Genomic DNA, 19,358 nt, shown 5'->3' with positions numbered 1-19,358 from the left:
CACTGTAGGTCCACAACTGCTACTCTTCAGCCACAAGACTTTTTCAGTCTGCTCTGCTTTCTCAGTCCTCTGTGCTTTTTTCACAAGCTACCCTTTCTCTTGGAATTACTGCCTTTTCTCCGAGGTTCGGATGAAGAGTTCTCTTCTTCAGAAACCTTTTTCCTCTTCCAACTTCTACGAGTCTCATCTAGATATCTCTTCTCTGTGTTCCTACTCACACCATATTAGTGTCTTTTAAAGATTCTTGACAATGACCTAAAGTAAGAAATATATTTTATATCATGACTTAGTACACAAACCGACACATACACAGCCTCCCTCACAATTGAAATACAATTGTTTCACCAGATTCTTGCATCTTTACTGCAGTGCAAAGCACACTGATATACTCTGGTTTGTTTTATTTCTTTTTTAAAAATGCTGTCTGCAGCCTACTAAATTGATTTAATGACCTGCCAATGGGTCCCAACATACAGCATGAAAAACACTGCCCTCTACGGACCTCCATTAATACACTCTGCTCACAGTACTGACATCATTAGTATACTTGTCTGTTTCCCCCAGCAGGCAGTAAACTCTGAGGGTAGGGATCATATCTTATTCTTATTTTCTCTTCTATTTTAGCACCAGTATATGTCAGAGGATGAATAAGAGAGTGCAGGCATACTCTAAAGTCTTGACAACCACCTACTTGGAGTTTGAAAATGTAACAGAGTTTCCAACGCATTGAAATGTTTACATTAGACTTGGTAGAAACTTCTCCCTTGTCCCATGGCTGTTTGCCTCCATTGTGTCCTGGATGCTAATGGTATGGTCACCCCAGTAAGCTTACTGTTCTGGAAAGTTCTCTTTTCCACTTCGTTTGTATTGTCAGTTCAGGAGCTACCATGAACATACAGAGCTACTTCTCTGGCCTTAGGTGATGGTCTACCGGTGGGCACCCAACATGAGGTGAGCTAATTTCTAAATCTGTGACCAGGATGTATATGAGTCAGTCCTTCCCAGGACTTGGGAGATAAGTTTCCTGCTACTTGGAGCAAGCCCAACTATAGCAAGAGAGTAAGGCTGATGCAGTGACTATGGACACAAATCAAGATAGGGATAGAGAAATAATGTATCCTGGCAGCATTCTGAGCCCCTGGTTCCAGTTTTCTAAAAAACCAATAGATCCCTATGTTTCTGCTATTAAGATATTTATTCCCTCTGTTCAAATGCCCCAATATTTGGTGGACACCAAATTCCTGTTTTTCTTTTGCCAATTTTATGTTGGTTTCTGTCACTGGGGAAACAAAATTCCCAAACCACACGTATGACTTGTCAAGAGTCCCAGACAAGCTTCTGGTTGGGTGCACAGTGACTGGTGGGTATGACTAAGGCTCTGTTCTAGACACCAGCATCACCTCAACTCCACCAGGAAGAAGGTCACAGAATATTTTGCACGGGAGTGCAAAGGTTCTTCAGTTTAAACAAAGAGACACATCCAGGTTGTGCTAGAAAAGGCAGAAGGAGGGTTTTTCTTCCCACTTATACACCAGGACAATGAATTCTGGTGTTTTGTTCCTCAATATTTTCATCTATAAGATCACCACAGTTCTAAGTCTAGTTGTGAAGATTAAATAAGGCTGTGAATTGGAAGGAGGTAACACAGTTTTTGACATAAAGTAATCACTCCATATAGGTCTTTTGACCCCTCTTTTTCTTGTAAAAACCATGATGTAGTCTTTTCATTTTTAAATCTTGCTTCCTTTTAAAAGTTAATGTCTTTGGGCTTCCCTGGTGGTGCAGTGGTTAAGAATCCATCTGCCAATGCAGGGGACACGGGTTTGAGCCCTGGTCTGAGATCCCACATGCCGTGGAGCAACTTAGCCCATGCGCCACAACTACTGAGCCTGCTCTCTAGAGCCCACGTGCCACAACTACTGAGCCCGTGCGCCTAGAGCCCGTGCTCCGCAACAAGAGAAACCACCACAATGAAAAGCCGGCATGCCACAACAAAGAGTAGCCCCCGCTCATTGCAACTACAGAAAAACCCGTGCACAGCAACGAAGACCCAATGCAACCAAAAATAAAATAAATTAATTTTTAAAAAGTTAATGTCTTTGATAAAGCAGAGACGTCCTATGGCCCAATGGTTCTTTTTATTTTCCTAGTCTCTTCTCATTTGCTGAATTGCTCTATCATATCCTCATGATCTGAATGTTTGATTTGAGTCATAAGTAGTGGTAATGGCACCACATCAAGTAAGGATGGTTTTATTTTTTTAGAGCAGTCCTGGAAAGGACTTGTGAGTGGCCCAGCATGGCCCTAGATAACAAACATTTCCCTGGATAGCGCATCTATCCCCATTGACCATTACTGACTAGACAAAATTGTTTGTTCCTCTTTCCCAGACAGATGATGAAAAAGCTTGTCTTGTCAAAGCCAATGCTGAATTGTCAAGAAAAATTGAGTTTCTGAACCTTCCATATTGTGTAATGGACAGAATCCCACTGTGGGTGACAGACTGTTGTGTTTGCCACATTTGACTTCTTGCTTGTGTGTATTTGTCTGAGAAACTCAAGATTCTACCTTTGAGGCCTGGGACAGCCTCTGTCACCTAAAACTGTCAGGTAGAGGTTGCTTTGGGCTGGGCTAGTGCCCTGAATTCTGAACATTCTGGCATAAAACCCTGTCTGCGCCCTGGCCCAGAAAAAGGCAACAGGTGGAAAATAAGATGATGGTGATAGTTCCATGTCTTTCTCCAGTGTCTACTGAGTTCCTACACAGGGAGAAGCAGTGCATAGAATGGTAAGTTAGAATTAAGACAGACAACTACAAAAGACATTAAATATAATCTAAACCCTGGTAGTCAACAGGGCTGGGGTAGATTGGGGAATGAAGATGTGTCAAAACCACCTGTGAGACTTTTGTCACATTACCCAAGACCTTCCACATTGAATACTGACATTTAAGGACACTCTCAGAATTAATTTGGTTGAGGGGGGTTTCCTGTGATTGATCCATTTGCAATTAAAAAAAAAAATCTCCCAGATGGTTTCAGTATACTGCTATCATTACCACTTTCAGAAAAATAAGTTTTCCCCAGCCCATCTCCTCACTGAAAACCTTCTCCACTATCCTGGCCATGGATTCAATTACATCTTTCTTATATTACACAGGAAAGAAAACTGGTGGTGGTGGAGTTGGCCCTGGAATTTAATGCCTCTGGCCTTTTGATCAGCTTTCTTTTTAATATCATCCCAAGATTTCCAAACTCAGACCCCTTCCCCCTCCCCATCCCACAATCTCCTTGTGCCCCAAAAAGACTGTGCTTCCTTTATAATCAATTCCACTAGTGTGGAGTGACTTATAGAACCATAAAACCAGAAGATGGCTTTGAGCTCACTTTGTTCATTCAACTCCCAATAATCTGTAGACTGGGTCAAGACCCAAGGAAGGAAAGTGAGGACTTAAGATGAACAAGGCTCTTAGTGAAAGAAGAAGGCCTAGCACTTACGTTTCCAGAACTGAGTTTGTTTTGCAATTGTCCAATCATGGTTATAACTACCATTAGATACCTTTCGTCATGTGATCAACACTAATAGGAAAATAACCTGCCAACTTGCTACACAGATCACCCCACCTTATTGTTATTTCAACATCATGTGTGTCCAGGATGAACAAAGAAAAATACCTCCTTTCAAGGATCCAACATACAAGTATAGAAGATGAAGTAAGTATACTATGGCAAAGCTACTCAAAAATGTAGTCAGCTATGGTACTGCTGTTTGTGCAGAATGTTTTAAAAAAGAATATCAACAGCAAAAAGCTGCAGCAGCAAGGACAACGTTGATACACGGACTTGTGGACTTTACCCCCATACTCATTCATTTCTGATAACAGAACCTCTGTTTTCCTTCTGGAGAATTAGTCCTCCTCCATTCTTATCCATGTGATCTGAGTACACAGGGAGTGAAGATTGTGACCCAAGACTGGCCTATTGGGTTCTCTTGGTGCAGCTGTAACAAATGATCACAAACTTAGAGGGTTACAATTCTGGAGGTCAGAAGTCCAAAATGGTTCTCATGGGGCTAAAATCATGGTGTCAGAAGGCAGGGCTGGTTCTTTTCAGAGGTACCAGGGAGAGAATATGTTTCCTGTCTCTTTCAGTTTATACAGCCTGCCAGCATTCCTTGGCTTGTGGTTACTTTACTCTAATTTCTGATTCCATCCTCATGTTGCCTGACCACTGCTCCTTCTGCTTCCCTCCTATAAATGCCCTTGTGATTCCACTGGGCGCACCCAGATCATCCAGGGTAATCTTTTCACCTCAAGATCCTTAATTTCACCACATCTGAACAGTCCCTTTTGCCATGTAAGGTATCATATTCATAGGTTCCTGGGATCAGTGAACATATTTGGGGGACTATAAATTGACCTCCCACAATTAGTTAATCAGAGCTTGAAATTCTCCCAGCAATTGTCATTGTTTGGGATGAGCAAGTGACCCAGAATTGTCCAGTCAGAGGGACTCCTAGGACCTGTGCACGTGCTAACAGGAAGAGGCTCCCCTCTGCTGACCTTGGGGTTGTGGGGAATGGGACCAGCGCCGGCTCCACTGTAGCCAACCTGCCACGCCACGGGAAGGGCTTGTCTCTGAGTAACAGCCACTCCGTTGATTGACTCTCTGGCCAGGTCTCCATCTGGACTTTCCATTTTGGAAGTAAATGTGATTCCATTTACTGAAGTCAGTTGATTTTTTTGGTGTCATTTGCAATAAAAAAAAAAAGTCCTCCTAGATGTAAGCAATAATAATTTTATTGAGTTCTTACTTTCTATGCAGTATTCTCCAAAGAGTTTTACATGGATCTGAGACAGGCTGGGACCTGGGACCTGGACCCCTTTGCTGCAGTGCTTGTAACTGGACAAATGTCTCCTCAAGCAACAAAATACAAAGAGATTATAAGGGACTAAAAATAACTGTGTGCATGTGCGGTTGGTGTAAATTAGGGACAACAAGATACAAAAAGATCAGAAAAAAACCCCAACTGCCACTTCTGAAGAGCCAGGAGCAAAAACAGAATATTGCATATGCCCCCTGCACTCAACACCACCAAAGGGGTGGGCAAACCGCCTAAGCCATCCTTCTGGTCCAAGGACACACCTCTACCCTCACCCCATATAAGGAACAAGCTCACCATCCCCTCAGGGAGCGGCCAAGGGAAACTGTTGCTTGTTCTTTCTCCCTACGGCTGCAGCAGGGGTCCCAGTAAAGCCTTGCCTAAATTTCTTGTCTGGCCTCTGATCAATTTCTATTGATTGGGGAAGACCAAGAACACTGGTAGGTATCAGATCATCTCACTTTACCCTTACACAGCCCTGTAATAAGTTGATGGCTGTTATTATCCTCACTTTGTATGTGACACTTTGAGGCTTACAGAGTTTTAGTGCCCAGATCAAGGATACAGAGCAGGTTACAGGGATATCCTGGATATCACAGTTTGTTTTCAGAGATTTAACCACTCTGCTAAAAATAATCTTTGCGATATTGAAGGAAAAGCCTGGGTAAAATGGTAGGGTCTCTATGATAAAATTATAAAAATGAAATCAAACTCTGCATAACAACCATTACAGGAAGAGACAATATCTCTTGGGAGCACTAAGATACTTTTCTGGGGGAGGAGTATATTCAATTTTTTTTAAATAATTGGTGTTTATCACTTTTTAAAAATGGAAAATAGTTTTTATTTAATCAGAGATAAGCTCCTTCCTTGCAAAACTGTGTTTGAGTGTCGATTCTGTGATCATAAGTACTGCAGATAAGGTTTTGAAGCCTGGAATAAGAGTCTGCTAATTGCTGCATTTACACTCATTCTTTCTGGGAGTTGGGCTGGAAATGTACAAGTATGCATCACGCATCATGCTGGTGACACTAATAGGAAATTTACATTTTTTTCTGGCAGAGCACTGGGAAAACAGGTCTCTGATAGAACAATAGCACAGTTTTGAAATGAGCTTGTTTTCTAGCAAACATAAAACTTAAATGTGCATGTATGTGTGTGTACATATACATGAGTCTACACATAATTTTATCATAGGCACTCTTTCAACTTGCCGTGCAGATATTAACTTGGTTAATGAATTTTTCTTCAACTTTTCTTCCTGGGTGTCACTAGCTTGAGGTGACAAGAAGTTGACATTTTGGGGGCAGATACTGTGGACCAGGCATACTGTCAAGTAATTTAGTCATATCATCTCATTTAATTCTCACAAAAACTCTATGATATGGGGAAAATTTTATTTTTTTTAGATAAGCAACCTGCAGCTATGAGGTTATGCAATTTGTTCAAGGTCACAGAGCAAGTAAGGGTGAGAGCCGAGACTCAACTGTTACCGAACACAAGTTCGTGTTCCCAATGCACCATGAGGCCAAACAATACCAAAACGTCAGAATTTGGAGAAGAGAAAGGTTTATTGCAGGGTCATGCAAGGAGATGGCTGCCTCATGCCTCCCGAAAACCCTGAACTCCCTGAAATCTTTCAGCAAAGCATTTTTAAAGGCAAGGTAAGGGAGGGGCATTGTTGGTTGTTGCAAAGTTCTTGGTGCAGGAATCTTTTGTTCAGTAGGTCTGGTCACGATGTTCCTATAAACCTCCAATAGAACAAGTGTTATTCTCTGTTCTGCAACTTTTTATCTCTGTATGAATGGAAAAGTGTAATACCCTTAGAGGTCAGAGCCTTGAGAATAGGCTATCCTGTATATTTCAGGCTATAGGCAACATTCTTAACTCAAAGCAAAAGCAATAGAATACAAAGGTTAAAGTAAAAGAGACAGATCTAATATGGAGTCAGATTTGTTCTCCCCCATTACAGAACTAGGGTCTTTTTGATCCCAAAGATCATATTCCTTTCACTACACATTCCTGGGTTTTCATCTTTGAAATCTTGTAGCTTTACACTAAGCGTCACATGGCTTAATATTCAAATGTGAGCCATCTTCTTGTATTCTTGTATTGTTTTATTTATATTTATTGTAGCCATACAGCTTTGTATTTTATACAGCACCTACTGCTGAAAAGGAGTGAGATTTAGGCAACCCCATGAGCTTCAGAATTAGATTTGGATTTTGGTCCTGGCCATACTAAAGCTTGACTATGTGATGCTGGGCAAGTTATGTAACTTTGCCAAACTCTGGTTTCCTCATCTGAAAATGGGGAAAATAATTGCATCCTCACAAGATTGCTGAGAGCAGTAGTAAAGACATTTGTCCGAAGTTTGTGACAGTGGAAGCTGGGTAAGTGTTCATTTTTCTTTATCTTTTTAGAAGGGTGGAACAACTCAGTGAATGTGGCCTGAAGTATTAGCTAAATTAAATGAAATGTAAAATCCTTCTTTCCTGTTCCCTAATTCCATGCCTCTTTCACAAGAAAGCATACCAGAACAAGGAATAGCTGGCTTTCTGATGAAAATACTCCGTCTTTCAGGCAAAGACAGAATTCATGTGCTAGACCAGAGCCGTGTGGCAGTTTTCATTTTTATAGACTGGTGAGTGGCACATTTTGCTTCTCTTGTTTGCTTTTATCTTGAGGTCAAAGAAAGGATGCAATACATTATCACAAGTGTCCACCCTTCATTTCCCAAACATCTGTGTTCAGAGCATAAGCCTGCTGAGACAAGAGGATTCATCTTGCTGCTATCTGGTCTCTTATGTGCTTGCTCCTTTGAAGCATGGTACATTTATTTTGACTACTTCTGCCAAATAACGATAAGTTTAAGGGAAATTTGAAAAAGAAAATGTTTGTTTTCCATCTGGAAAAAACTCCGAAATGTTTATTAACCACCTTCCCCCTTAAATCATCAAGGTTTAAATATGTTCAAGAGTCACTAGGCCTGATGTTAAGTTATTACTGCTGGCTTATCTTGAGCAAATTTTGGCTTGTAGCAAACACCCATGTAGTCTGAATTTCTTCCATAATAGGCTTAAAATATGAAAGTGTAATTAGCGAGTCTTGAATGAATTTAGGAACATGCAAGCTCTTGAGATAAGCCAAGTGCCTGTGGCAATACCCCATCCTAATGAGAGGCTTTTCAGGGATTTCCTGAAAAAAGATTTCCCCAGTACCCCAACAGGATGGTTGTTGGAAGCTCTCCTTAGAACATCATTTGGGTAAGAAGTTTGACACTTAGGAGGTGACCTCAATACATCCTTCTTTCCCTCCCTCAGCATCATGTCTTGTGGGTTATCTGCCAATTAGGCATCCAATCTCCTTCTACTCTCAGCTCTTTTTACTCTTTAACCTGTTTACCCTGAAGCCAACTAAGTTTTTCTTTTTCCCAGACACAAATCTTATTACATAACAATCTGCTCACCATTGTACCCCCACGATGCAGCACCATGCCTGGTAGTATTAGGTACTAAATAACTAATCATCACATGAAGGATGAATGGCTGAATAAGGGAACTATGGCATTTTAGGTAAATCCCACCTTCATTTTCCTTACTTGAGATAACTATTGGGATATACACAATTCAAGTGGATTGAGGAACATAATATCCGTGATTTAGATACCTGTGAACAGTAACATAGACCAGCAAGGCTGCTTAATTCAGTAAGATTTTTATTTTCCAATAGAAAAGATCTCTTTGAAAGAATTTAATAAAGAAAAAGAACCTTCCTCTGGTCTTAAAATAATCTTCATTCTGGTGAGCCAATATGATACCTTGAGACTCAGCTAGAGATTTTTGAAAAAAGAACATGTGTACTCACAGAATCAGTGCCAGCTGGCAATGACTGAAGTCAGTAAATGAAGATCATGTTAAGACAAGTTCTCAAACTCTGTTACACCAAGAGGCACAGTGCTGTGTGCTGAGGTAGGGAGGCCCAGGGAACATGATATACAAAGGTTCACGGATAAACTTGGCACCCTTTCTGTATAACAGTTTAACTTGAATGATGGGGGAAGTGGGGAAACATGTAATGTTTATGCTTTCCAAAATTTATGTCACATACACCAAATCCTTGTTTTAATTTTGCATAATTTCATATTTAATTTATTTTACATGCCTCGTTTGTTGCGATAATAAAAGAGAAAACATTAACTCCTACACATCAGATCAATTTTCTACAGCAATTACTCAAATTTGATTTTTGTTTTACAAACATGTAATTCAGCTAAGTTTCATTTCCTACCTCAGCTAGTTTTTTGAGTGAGTTTTGACATTTGTTTTGTGTGATTTCAGCATTAAACTCTTTAAATTGACACATCTTCAATCTTCCCTTATTTCCTCATGTTGTGTATGGCAATTTGTGGGGAGGGGTGCTTAGAATCCACTTGAATGTTCCTCTCAAAGCCTACTTTCTGTTCCAAAATTACAGGTTTGCTTCAAGTAAAGATTATGATGCCCTTATGCCATTTTGTTTTTCTGAAAGTTTCCAGTAGACTTTCTTTTGTTTTTTAAAAATTTTCTTGAAAATTATGCCCTGGTCTTATGCCCATTCTTTCTCAGTCTCTGTGGTGCAGGGAGTGCCTCAGCCTCACCACCAAATTCTAGAATTTTCTCAGTGGTGTCTTGTCCATTAATAGTTGTTAGTTGTTCTTCTTGTGGGGTGTGGGGGAGCAAAGGTGGGAATAAACTATGTCACCATCTTAGTGATGTCACTCTTCCCACTCTACATTTTCAAGCATTTTTCTTCTTACTCTGCTTAATTCTTTTTTCCCTTTGCATCCTTCTTTCTATGTCCTGATTGAATCTGGACTGTATATTCCCTAAAATGGTTTCATAGCACCCTCTTCTCTGGTCTTCCTTTTACTGCTGTCTTGATTTAAATTCACTATTTTTTTTTGAAGCCATGTCTTTCTCTTAGTTTTAATTTTCATTCTCAAGTAACTCCTTAAGAGTGGGTATTTAGGTTATACACTTCATTAATTCTTATCTGTCCTGACAGTTGGGCTGCATATACAATTCTGGATTGGAAAATTATTTAATTATTATTAAATAAATTATTTAAATTATTTAATAAATTATTATTAAATAAATTATTTAATAAATTATTAATAATTTAAAAATATTTCTCCCTTAAAACTTTTATATCCTCTCCTTATTGTTTTCTGGCATCCTGTGTTCTTGATGTGTCTCAAGATATTCTGTCCTTTATTTCTTTGTAGGTAACCTATTTTTCTCTATATAAGATTGTTAATACTTTGGTTACTCATTAGTGTTTTGAAATTTCTTTTTTTAAATTTTATTTTATTGTAGTAAGATCACAAAGTGAGGTCTAGCCTATTAACAAAATTTTAAGTGTATAATACATTATTGTTGACTATAGTTACAATGTTGTAGAGTGTATTTCTAGAGCTTATTCATCTTATTTGACTGATATGTTATGCCTGTTCATGAGTAATTATCTATTTTCCCCTCCCTCCAGCCCTGGACAATGACCACTCCACTCTCTGATCTATGAACTTGAATATTTTAGATACCTTCTGTAAGTGAAATCGTGCAGTATTTGTTTTTCTGTGGCTGGCTTTTTAAATGTAGCACAATGTCTTCATGGTTCATTCATGTTATTCAGTATTGCAAAATGTCCTTTTTAAAGGCTAAATAATATTCTGTTGTATGTATATACCATAGTCTCCTTATCCATTTATCTATAATTGGGCCTTTAGGTTGTTTCTAGATATTGACTATTGTAAGTAGTGCGGCAATGAACATAGGAGTGCTAATATCTCTTCAAGATCTTGATTTCCATTCTTTTGGATAAATATCAAAAGTGTGACTGCTGGATCATATGATAGTTCTATTTTTAATTTTTTGAAGAACCTCCATACTATTTTCCATAGAAGTAGTAGAATTTTGCATTTCCATCAACTGTTTAAAAGGGTTCCAATTTCTCCACATTCTCACCAATACTTGCTGTCTTTTTGTTTTTTTGATGATAGCCATTCTGACAGGTATGAGGTGATACCTCATGGTGGCTTTTATTTGTATTGCCCTGGTGATTAGTGATGTTTAACAATTTTTTTTCATTTACTTATTGGCTATTTGTATGACTTCTCTGGATAAATGTTCATTTAAGTCCTTAGCCCATTTTAAATCAGGTTAAGTGTTTGTTTTTCACTATTGAATTGTAGGAGTTCCTTATATATTTCGGAGATTAACTCATTATCAGATGTGTGTGATGTGGTCTGACTGTTGGTAATCCCTTAAAATTCATATGTTGAAACCTTAATTCCCAATATGATGGTATTAGGAGGTGGAACTTTTGGGAGGACTGAGGACCCCACATGAATGGAATTAGTGCTCTTATAAAAGAGATCCCACAGAGCTCCCTAATGCCTCCTGCTACATGAAGATACAAGGAAAAACCTGCAACAGGGAAGGGGAGCGCTCATCTGACTATGCTGACACCCAGATCTCAGATTTCCAGCCTATAAAATTATGAGAAGTAAATTTCTCTTATTCATAAGCTACCCAGTCTATGGTATTTTGTTATAGCATAATAAGCAGTTTAAGACATATGGTTTGCAAATATTTTTCTCCCATCCATTCCATAGGTTTCCTTTTTACTGAGTTGATTGTTTCCCTGATTATGCAGTTTTTAATTTGATATAATCCCACTTGTTTATTTCTGTTGCTGTTGCTTGTGTTTTGGTGTCATATCAATGCAATCATTTTTAATATAAATATTGTGAAGTTTTCCCTATGTTTTCTTCTAGAAAAATTTCAGTTTATTTCAAGTCTTTAATCTATCTTCAGTTGATTTTTATGTATTGTAGAAAATGAGCCAAATTTATTCTTTTGCATGTGGATATCCAATTTTTTCAAAATCATTTGTTGAAGAGATTATCCTTTTCTCATTGTGTATTCTTGGCACCCTTGTATAAAAGATCAGTTGACAATTAATGCATAGATCTATTTTGGGCTTTCTATTCTGTTCCATTGTTCCATATGTCTGTCCTTATTCCAGTACCATCCTGTTTAGATTATTGTAGTTTTGTAATACATTTTGAAATCAGGAAGTGTAATCCCTCTAACTTTGTTCTTCTTTTTCAGGGTCAGTTTAGTTATTCATGGTCTTTTGTGGTACCATAGGAATTATTTTCCATTCTATTCTAGAATTTTTTTTCTATTTCTGTAAAAAATGCTATTGTAATTTTGATAGTCATTGCATTAAATCTGTAAATCGCTTTGGGTACTATCGATATTTTAACAATATTAAGTCTTTAAATCCATGAACACAGAATATCTCTCTATTTGTTGTGTCTTGTTTAATTTCTTTCATCAATTTTTTCCAGTTTTTGGTGTACAATTCTTTCACCTCCTTAACTAAGTTTATTTCTAAGTATTTTATCCTTTTTTGGTGCCAGTGTAAGTTGGGTTGTCTCCCTAATTTTATTTTCAGATAACTTGTTTTGTTAGTGTATAGAAATACAACTGATTTTTTCCATTTTGCTTTTGTATCCTGCAAATTTACTGTATTTGTTTATTAGTTCTAAAGTTTTTGTTGTTTTTGTTTTTTAATGGAGTCTTTATAGTTTTCTATATATAAGATCAGGGCATTTGCAAATGGGAACAGTTTTACTTCTTTCTTTCTAATTTGTGTGCCTTTTATTTCTTCTTCTTGTCTAATTACTCCAGCTAATACTTACAGTAGAATGTTGAATAGAAGTGGTGAGAGTGAGCATCCTTGCTTCATTCCTCTTCTCAGAGGAAAAGCTTTCAGTCTTTTGCTGTTGAGTATGATGTTACCTGTGGGCTTGTCATATATGGCCTTTATTATGTTGAAGTAATTTCCTTGTATTTCTAGTTTGTTGGTGTTTATTATAAAAGGAGATTGAATTTTGTCAAACACTTTTTCTGCATCTATTGGCACTATGACGTGGTTTTTATCCATTGCTTTGTCTCATGTATTGTGTCACATTAATTAACTTTTTTATGTTGAACCATCCCTGCATCCCAGTGATAAATTTCACTTGGTCATGGTGTATGATTTTTTAAATGTGCTGTTGAATCCAGTTTGCTAGTATTTTGTTGAGAATTTTTGCATCTATATTCATCAGGGATATTGGCCTGTAGTTTTCTTTTCTGATTGTATCTTTGTTTGGCTATGGTATCAGGGTATTGCTGGGCTCATAAAATGATTTTAGAAATGTTTCATTCCCTTCAGTTTTTTGGAAGAATTTGAGAAGGATTAGCTTTAACTCTTCTTTAAATGTTTGATAGAATTTTCCTGTGAAGCCATCTGATCCTGGGATTTTTGTTGTTGCTGGGAGGTTCTGATTACTGAATCAATCTTCATACTAGTGATAAGCCTGTTCAGACCTTCTATTTCTTCATGATCTTTTTTAATAGGTTGTATGTTTCTAGGAATTTATCCATTTCTTACAGGTTATCCCATTGGTTGGCTTATAATTGTTCATAGTAGTTTCTTGTGATCCATTTTATTTCTGTAGTATTAGTTGTAATGTCTCTTTCATTTCTGATTTCATTTATTTGAGTCTTCTCCCATTTTTCTTAGTTAAGCTAAGGGTTTGTCAATTTTGCTTATCTTTTTTGAAAACCAACTCTCAGTTTTGTTGATTTTTTTCTATTGTTTTTCTATTCTTTATTTTATTAATTTCTGCTCTAATATTTGTTATTTCTTTCCTTTTGCTAACTTTAGGTTTCCTTTTCTAGCTCTTTTTGATGTAAATTTAGGTAGTTTATTTGAGGTCTTGCTTCTTTTTTAATATAGGCATTTATTGCTATGAACTTTTAATACTGTATTTGCTGCATCCCTTAAGTTTTTGGTATGTTGTGTTTTCATTTTCCTGGCTCTCAAAGCATTTTCTGTTTCCTTTTTGATTTCTTCTTTGATTCAGTGGTTGTTCAAGAGTATGTTGTTTAAGTCCCATACATTTGTGAATTTTTCAATTTTACTCCTGCTATTAATTCTTATTTTCAATCCATTGTGGTCAGAAAAAAAATACTTGGTATGATTTCAATCTTCTTAAATGTTTTAAGACTTGTTTTGTGACCTAACATGTTATCTATCCTGGAGAAAGATCTGATCATTTGATGCTGTGCCAGGGGCAGGTCCTCTGGTGAGAAGGTGGTCTGAACCTCCCTACTGTCTTCTGTGAGTCTGATTTCACATTCTCCTGGGTTACAGGAGTCTTTCACCTAATTTCTGGATTTCTCACAAATATAATTTGTCCATGAATTGTTGCTGAATTGGTGTGTTTGTAGGGGCAAGAAGATTCTAAAACTTCCTACTCTACCATCTTGTTGACATCACTCTTGAAATTTCTTAATGACATATCCAGTGTGGGTCTTAAAAATTTTCTTGCTTGTTACTCAGTAGGCCTTTTTATTTTTATTGAATTCATATTTATTAAAGGGGAATTCACATACAAGTTTATCCATTTTTGAAGAACATTTTGATAAGCTTTCACAAACACATATCATTATAAATTTACCACTGTATCAAGGTACAGGATATTTCCAGCACTTCATGCCTCTTCTTAATCCCCAATCTTTCATCTCCCATGCCTAGAAAAGACTAATCTTATTTCTGTCTCTATTGATTTGCCTTTTTGAGAATGTCATACAAATGCAATCAAACTGTATGTAGGTTTTTGTGTCTTTTTTTTTTTTTTTTTTTCTTTTTTGCGTTACACGGGCCTCTCACTGTTGTGGCCTCTCCCGTTGCAGAGCACAGGCTCCGGACGCGCAGGCTCCACGGCATGTGGGATCTTCCCGGACCGGGGCACGAACCCACGTCCCCTGCATTGGCAGGCAGGCCCCCAACCACTGCGCCACCAGGGAAGCCCTTTGTGTCTTCTTTAATTCATTAAAATACTTTTCAGATTTATTCACATTGTTGAATATGTCAGTAGTTTGTCCCTTTTGGTTTCTGTAATATTCTGTTGTTTGGATGTACCATAATTTGTTTATCCAATCACCAACTGATGAACTGATGATCACTTGGGTTGCTTTTTTTTTTGATATCATATAAATAAAGCTACCATGAACACTTATTTACAGACTTTTGTGTGGGCATCTGTTTTGACTTCTCTTGTGTGAATAACTGAAAGTAAGATTTCTTGGGTCACAACATAATTACATGCTTAACTTTATATGATATTGCCACTTGTTTTCCAAAGTGGATATACCTTTCTGTTTTCCCACCAGCAGTGTATGAGAGCACTTGTTGATCTGCATCAACCCCAGCACTTAGTATTTTCCATTTTAATTTTATTTATTTTCTATTGTTAGACATTTCAGTGTATATGTAGTTATATCTTATGATTTAGAGCCTTTCCTTTCAAGGATTCACATTTCCTTCAGTTCAGAAAACTTTTCTTGTATTATTTATTTGGCAATATCCTCCCCACTCACCGCCCCCCACCCCCTCCATCATCACCGTTACTCCTTTCTAGAATTCCTTTGAGTCCAATGCTGGGCCCATTGGACTGTCTTCCATCTTTTCTCTCAAATTCTTCTCTATCTTTTTAGCTCTAGGTTCTGAGCCAGTTATTTGACTTAATCTTCAACCCATGTATATGTTTTTCCTTTAATTTTATCTGTCATATATATTTTTCAGCTCCAAAGAAACTCTTCTTTGTTGTTTTATGCTTTGCTTCTCATGGCAACTGATTCTTATTTTTTGATAGCAACGTGTCCTTAGATTTGTCAGGGTACTAATTAGAATCTGTTTCCTGTTAGAACAATCTATTTCTCCTAGAGTCTTTATTCTTCAGCCAATTCATCGCAGTCTTTATCATGGTTTCTTCACATTTCAGGTGTTTCTGTGTTGTCTAGTCATATTTAGGAATTAGACAAAAGGATGAATTTTTGAAGTTTTGTGTACAAAAGGGTAAGGCATGCAGACCAACAATCTTTCCTTCTATTTTCCTCCTTAACAGCTCATTGCTCCATAGGAAGCAAAGGCAAGGCCTACAGCTACTGAATTACTGTAGAAGGGAGAGTGGTGCAGTTAATATTTACTAAGAATTAACTCTGTGCCTGAACACTTTCAAATTATAGCAGTAAAAACAATTAACGGTTATATTATGCTTATAATCTGTCTGGCCCTCTTCTAAGAACTTTTCATGTGTTCATTTCATTCCACTCTAACCCTGTCATGGATGCCTATTACTATTATCCCTCTTTAAAGAGGACATTGAGGAACAGAGAGGTTAACTAATGTGTCCAAGTTTGCACAGCTAATAAGTGGCAAAGCTGTGTTTGAAACACAGAAGTTGGATTCAGTGTCTTTGCTCCTAAACAGTATGCTGCGCTGACTCTCCGATACTGACTTTCTCCCTGAATCCTTTCAATAAACCTGTGATGTGGGTATTAAAAATGCCACTTTGCAAAAGAGAATGATGAGGTCCAGACAGGTGAAATGAAAAACCTCATTCAACAAATCTCAGGCATGGAAACTGACAAGAAAGCTCAGATTTGTCCAAAGGATGATCATTTTAAACACTTACAAATAAAGATTGCTTGACAATTAAATCAATGTTTATTTGAATGGGAGTAACATTTGAACTCCATATTTTGGTTTAAATGGTAAAAACAATAAAAAAAGACTGTTACTAATGATCTGTACAAACTGTCTCTTTTACTTTGGAACCAACAATTAAGATCTGAAATATCAATTATATTGTTTCTCAATAACACAACGGATCAATAACCTTCATTTGGTGTTCTTAATTACCGCATGGGGGTTTCCACAGAAACACTCTGAAACAGATCTTGTTTATTAGTCTCTGCACACGGTTCTTGTTCCTCACAATGGAGCAATCAGACCCTGATTAATGTTAGCATTAAACTAACTGCTATCTAATCAGTTGACAAAATGCTCCTTTTGACTCTAGTTTCTGGGGTCTGTTTGTTTCAGATGCTTCTGATTGGTGTTTGCTATAGGAAAGAATAAAGAAATAAGACATATATTATTCACTGAAGTGAATAAAAGGATTTTTGTGATATCCCCTCTGGCTTTGACAGAATGACAGAGCATTCAGTCAAAGCCAGAGGGAACTCAAGGCTTAAATGTAAACCACTGTGCTCCCCATCCTGCTATTTTTTGAGGACTAGAGAATTTAAACCAATCATCCAATAAGTAAAATATCACCCTAGAATTCCACATTATGAAAAATGATACCACCAGCCAGCAAATTGCCCAAGGTGGAAAAATGGGAGCGGGTCTGTTTCTTCTCTTCCTTGTATTCTAGATTCCTTCAGATCCTCAGACCATTCTTTCTGCCCTAGTTAAAAATGCTGTTTACCATCTTTTTCTTCATCTATTTCCATGCCTTTGTAGTCATCCATCCCGGCATCCATTTTACCTGCACCCACCAGTCCTCCACACTGTACAGGGTGATAATCCCAATACATAGTATCCTATCATCCACTTCATGTTCAAAATTGTCCAGTGGATCTCTGATGTGTCCACTAGCTCTGCAGAGCCCCAGAGTTCATTCAGTTCAGTGAGGATGTCTTAGGGGTCCAGGTATGCCTGAGAGGAAAGCCTTCCACACGACTTTTAAAAGAGCAGTTCTATTTTTATCTGCCTTCTGTCAAGGGATTCTGAATCATATTTTATTTGAAAAGTAAAAAGGCCTGTAACTGAAAAGATTTGAAAACTACTGACCCACAGGAGGAAATTCACATTCCATCCCACAACATACATGTATAACATACATATACAACATTCATCCTGCAACCTACATTCCATCCTCTATTATACTATGTTATATGATAACATAGAAGATTACCTGTGGAGAGGTCCCTGCCTTCCAGTCAATCCATATTAATGCTCACTATTCCAGGGCATCTTTTAAACATTTAGGTTTATTCTGATTTACTTGCATCTCACTAGATGATCTATGTCTTCTCATGTCAGATCCCTACCTTGGCACATTCTGTTTCCTCTGCCTGAAATCTCTTGCCTCTGCTGGTTTGCTTGAAAGCTCCTATTTAGTCTTCATGTCTCAGCCAAGAGCTACTTTGGGCGAAGAGTTTCTGATCCTCTAGCGTAACGCTGTCCAAAAGAATGTGGTACAAGATGGGAGTTTTCTATATCTGCACTGCCTTGTTCAGTAGACACTAGCCACGCATGACTGTCAAACCCTTGAAATGTGACTAGTGCAAGTAAGGAACTGAATTCTAACTTTACATATAAAATCGTTTTAATCATTTAAACAACCATACATGAGTAGTCACTACTGCTTTGGAAGAGCAGCTCTAGATAGACCTACATTGAGACTTACTTCCGTTACAGAACTTTTAATAAAAACTGCATCATAATTATTTATATGAACATTTTTTCTGCTGACCTACCAGCATCTGTGGGACAGGACTGTGTGTTTGCCTGTACAAACCTTTGTCACTAGCACCTTCTCTGGGACGTAGTAGGGATTCTTCGCATGTTGAATGAATAGGTAAAAGAAAGCAGCATTATCAAGTAGGAAATGCAACATATAAAGGGAAAATTACAAGGCCTTTAAATCAGACACTCCTGATTTGGAGTTCAGGATTTTGAAGGCAGTTGGTGAATGACATAGGCAGGTTGTTCCTCCCGAGTCTTACATTCTCGCCTATTTATAAGGATGATGCATAATTTCCCTTCATTAGATTTGTTGGGAGAATTAAAGGAGCTATGGTATATGAATTAAATACAAGTTAATTAGGTAACATTAATCCCCTTTCAAGATTACCCACTATGTGTTTAACTACTTATATATTTTGTCCTGAAGCATATTTACATCACCTGAAATTCAAAATTCTAATGATAGAAGTGTTTGAAAAATCCATACCAAGAAATAGCAGATTGTAATATATACAAACAGCCAAAAAAAAAAAAAATGCTTTTAAGAGAACTACAGCTGGTGAGTTGCAGACCAAGTCAGCACAGGTGTGTTCCTAACTTCAATGAAAACAAATCCACCTCTATTGGGGTAAAAGTATCTGCAGAAATTTGCCAAGTGACAGGTGGTGAGCTACACGAGCATGACTAATGGTGGAAGAAAAGAGAAAGGAGGAGGGAGAGAGGCTGCTGGTGGAAACACAGTGATTTATTATTTACTGGGGAAAATGCAGTGTCAAGAAGTATAGGGTCTTGGCTGACATCAGGGCTCTGAATCAATTGAAACAGTTTTATTTGGGTGAGCTGCAGCCAGAAACAATCGTCCACCTTTGTCATCACTTTGTATGCCTAAACACAAAATGAAGTGAAGGCTGCAATCAGCAGAAGGGAAGGAGGCCATAAAAAAGCATTAGAGTTTTGGCATAAGTGTATGTAGAGAGACAGCAACCCTGAAAACACTGTGATGATGTACATAAACAAACACAAAAATACATGCATGAAAATAACCTCATTTCCAAATCA

The 19,358-nt window shown here is 37.7% G+C and overlaps 1 long non-coding RNA gene across 5 annotated transcripts in view; it reads left to right on the top strand.

Moving 5' to 3' along the window:
- LOC102980905 (uncharacterized) overlaps positions 1–14,994 on the top strand; it is a 55,936-nt gene extending 40,942 nt beyond the window's left edge. For 3 of the 5 annotated variants that reach the window (XR_008617849.1, XR_002891170.2, XR_008617850.1), the window contains 4 exons: positions 3,613–3,712; positions 7,407–7,524; positions 10,407–10,466; positions 14,675–14,994. This is a non-coding gene — a long non-coding RNA (uncharacterized lncRNA). The remainder of the gene's footprint in view (positions 1–3,612; positions 3,713–7,406; positions 7,525–10,406; positions 10,467–14,674) is intronic. The other 2 variants (XR_008617852.1, XR_008617851.1) reach the window with 2 other exon arrangements.
- Positions 14,995–19,358: the final 4,364 nt, after the last annotated feature.

The sequence above is a fragment of the Physeter macrocephalus genome, chromosome 7, assembly GCF_002837175.3.
Source record: "Physeter macrocephalus isolate SW-GA chromosome 7, ASM283717v5, whole genome shotgun sequence".
Lineage (NCBI taxonomy): Eukaryota > Metazoa > Chordata > Mammalia > Artiodactyla > Physeteridae > Physeter > Physeter macrocephalus.
This window is presented reverse-complemented; position numbering and strand designations above follow the sequence as displayed.